Source organism: Cynocephalus volans, chromosome 10 (genome assembly GCF_027409185.1).
Source record: "Cynocephalus volans isolate mCynVol1 chromosome 10, mCynVol1.pri, whole genome shotgun sequence".
NCBI lineage: Eukaryota > Metazoa > Chordata > Mammalia > Dermoptera > Cynocephalidae > Cynocephalus > Cynocephalus volans.
The window spans coordinates 91,310,325-91,314,057 of record NC_084469.1 but is presented as its reverse complement, the minus strand read 5'-3'; the positions used below and the strand labels follow the sequence as shown (position 1 = coordinate 91,314,057).

The 3,733-nt window shown below is 40.8% G+C and overlaps 1 long non-coding RNA gene across 1 annotated transcript; it reads right to left on the bottom strand.

The window, feature by feature from the left end:
- Nucleotides 1-341: 341 nt before the first annotated feature.
- On the bottom strand, nucleotides 342-2,243 carry LOC134387161 (uncharacterized). Its single transcript, XR_010024577.1, has 3 exons — nucleotides 2,161-2,243; nucleotides 1,707-1,792; nucleotides 342-513 (listed from the first exon to the last, which is right to left on the bottom strand). It is a non-coding gene; the product is annotated as an uncharacterized LOC134387161 (long non-coding RNA).
- Nucleotides 2,244-3,733: the final 1,490 nt, after the last annotated feature.

Below are 3,733 nucleotides of genomic sequence, written 5' to 3'. Positions count from 1 at the left end.
TGCTTTTCTCTGCATCCTACCCAGCATTTGTTATATTTTGACTTTTTGATAATAGCCATTCTAAGTGGGGTTAGATGATATCTCATCGTGATTTTGATTTGCACTTCCCTGATGATTAGTAATGTTGAGCATTTCTTCATATACATGTTGGCATTTTTACACCTTCTTTTGAGAAATGTCTAAAAATTTTACAGTGAATATCTGATATACAAATTACTACTTACAATAAGCTCTTAATAAATATGTGCTTCTCCATTCTCTTTTTTTCTTGTTTCTTAAAGAAAGACAGAATCTTTCAAATATATCTACAAAAATTTTTTTAAAAACTCTAGTGCACACCATAAAACTTTGAGATAACTAAAATGTATACTGAAGGGCCGGCCTCGTGGCTCACTCGGGAGAGTGCGGTGCTGGTAGCGGCGCTAGTAGCACTTAGGCCTCAGGTTCGGATCCTATATAGGGATGGCCGGTGAGCTCAGGTGCAGACGGCACCGTGCCAAGGGCTGCAATCCCCTTACCGGTCAAAAAAAAAAAAAAATGTATACTGAATACTAAGAATCTTCATTTTTAGATAAACTGTAGGCATCTTCCTCATAATGCAAGTTCTTTAACAAAACTTTTTAAAGCTGATTGTATATTTCCTTTTAGGAAGGCAAGACATAACCATTCCATTAGATATTTAAATTGAACAAGATCTCTGAGTTCCTTTATAACTTTCAGAGTATACAATGCTCAAAAATTTATGCATTTGGCCAATCTTACTTGTTAAAAAGCTCAAACCTATAGAAAAATTAATAATATCCTCTCTAGAGATATGTAGTAAAACAATTATAAAAGCAAGAAAATGATGAATATACAATTTTCTTTAGAGATTATCCTCTGAAAGGGAAGGCAGAGCACAAGAGGGTCTTCAATAGGCCTTCCTATTCTAGGTGTTAGGTATATGAGCATTCTAACATTCTTTTATAGTATAAAATATTTCATACTTTCTTTAAAAGGGAAAACTCAGAAATAAGAAAAATAAACAGGTTTGTGGAGACCAGTTATCCCACTCAAAAATTACTTGTACTGACACAGAAAGAGAAATACCACATCTTCACTCATACATGGGAGCTAAATAAATAAATAAATAAATAAAACAAAGAAAGACACAACAATCAAAATAATTCATTGAACTTTCAAAAGGAGAGAACAGAACTAAGGCCACCAGAGATGGGAAAGGGGGAGGGGGAGGGGGTTTAGTGAGAAATTGGTAACGGGCCATAAAAAATTATTACATTTTTTAATGTTGAATAATTATCCTGATATGAGCATGACATATTGCACACAGGTATTGATTTTCAACACTGTACCCCACAGATAGGTACAATCAATTATGTTTCAATTAAAAAACAAAAATTCTACTTCATTAAACCGCAATTCCGATAGAGGAGGTTTTAATATTTCCCTGAAGGGAATGTATGTAGGCCCCACCACAGAGCACTGCACACAAATGTGAACACTGTCAGAGAAGAGCAGGACACTAACAGACAGGACTGTGCTGTTGGGCACCATCACTCACTGCCTGACAGAACGAGAGGATCTGGGAGGGGTTTGTGGATGGAGCTCAGTTGGGCAAGGAAGTTTCTAGGTAAAGAAAACAAATGCTCATGCAAAGGAGAGCAAAAACCCTACTATATTTCAAAGGAGAAGAAATATCAACTCACCTGGACCACGGCTTTTAAAACTGTAAATCTGGGTTGCATTTTTCTGAATCCCTCTCCTGGAAAAGTACAGCATCCCAAGAAAGCAGCTGTGGGGAAGGGGAGTTGGGGAAGTTCCCAGATATACCCCAAATGACTCCACACTCCCCTTCTAATATCCTAGCTGCGCTATCTACCCCCACTGTTCCCCACTCCTACACACACAAACACACACACACTGATGGGAAATAAAAGGAGTGTCTTCAAATCTCAGCCCTTCCCTAAGCACCTGGGAACCCAAGAACAGCAAGATAGATTCAGGGCAGATACACTCCAGCACTGTGAGAGGCCCAGACACCTCAGCAGGAGGGATTCAGGCAGACCACTACCCACCAAGGAAACCTGCTTGGGTAATGCCCCGGACCCCAGTAAAGGCTTTGGCCCACAGGTCCCTTACTTCCTCTCTCTTGCTCCCTACCTGCTGGTTGAGCATGTATGTCTCAGACGGCTCCTTTTCCTGTTGGCCCTGTAAGGCATGTCGCCCTCTTTTCTCTGGGATCTAAGGAATACACCGCTTGGTTATTTCATGTTTCTGTTGAGTGACTTTCTCTATATGTCACTTGACAAACACACCAGAACCTAACCAATCTCTTGGTCAGGGTCCTCCTAGACAGTAGCCATCTTGGTAGGAATAAACTGGACACAGGTCAGACAAGAGCCACAAGGGCATCTGCCAGTGTACACAAGTTTCCTGTGAGAGGGACGCCTGGTTGTGGGTCAGATACTTGGGCGTTAGGCTGTCCATCAAGATAAAGAAGTACCCCGTGAAAGGCAGACTGTAAACATCTGCAACCAAATCCCCTGCAGCCCGGTCAGGGAAGGGCTGGAGTTCATAGCCATACTCCAGGTAAAGACCTTAAGAGCAAGTTAGAAGAAAAATACATTTGTTATATAGGAGTCCTTCTCCAAACAGTGTGGTTCAAAGATAAAAGATATAGTCCCTTCCTTTGGATATAAAATAAAATCTCAAGATACTCCAAAAATATTTTGTTTTTACTGAATAATTTATATGTGTTTTGTTCCCTTAGCTGCAAGTGGCTACCAAGCTCTCATTTCTAACTCTTCCCATGTATTAGGGTCCTACTGGGAAAAGAACAGGTAAGAGCCATTTGAGCCACATGTACAAATGTCCAGTAGCCCAACTACTGCTTGTTTCAGCTCTTAGGACAGATGGGTTCATTACATGTCTACACTTGTCCACCTGTCTAGTCACCTCAGTGTCCCAACAGAAGCAGAATCATTTCACTTCATTAGTTTCACTTGGGATATCCCACCATTAGATTAAGATCTGTAGGGCAGATTTTAGCTAACTTGAGGAAATGGATTCCCATCCACAGCATTCCCATGGGATCAGTATCATTTAGACATGACATGACAGTGATTGCGGTGGTCAGAATGAAGTATCATTCTTAACTGGCCATCTAATGTCATCAGCATTTGTCAAGGGGACTTTATAGCATATTACCTACACTTTATTTGTAAGTTAAGGATAGGAACCCTGTGTGATATTGTGACATATATATTTGGTCTTTATCCCCTGGCATACAACTCCCAAAATCCTTGGAATCTCCAAAGTGTCTTTCTGTATGCTAATGAGTTGACCGATGGCTGGTAGACCCTAGGCAGTTTCAGGATGGGAATGGTTACCAGAAAGAACAAGGCAGGATTAGAGGCTGGGACTTTTAGCCTCACTCCCCAACCTCCAGAGAGGGTAGATGGGCTGTAGTGGATTGAATAATGTCCCCCCAAAACTCCCTGAAGCTTGAATTGTGTCCCCCAAGTATTATATATTAGAAACTTGGCCCACACTGTGACTGTTAAGAGGGTGGGAAATCCCATTATAGTAACTGAAAAGTGGAGCCTTGAAGAGGTGATTGGATTGTAGGACCTTGCAGTAATGAATGGATTAAAAATGGTGGTCAGGGGTGTGGTTCTGAGGGCTTTAAAAGAATAGAAGAGTTTGTCTTGCTTACTCTGCTTCCACCATCTTG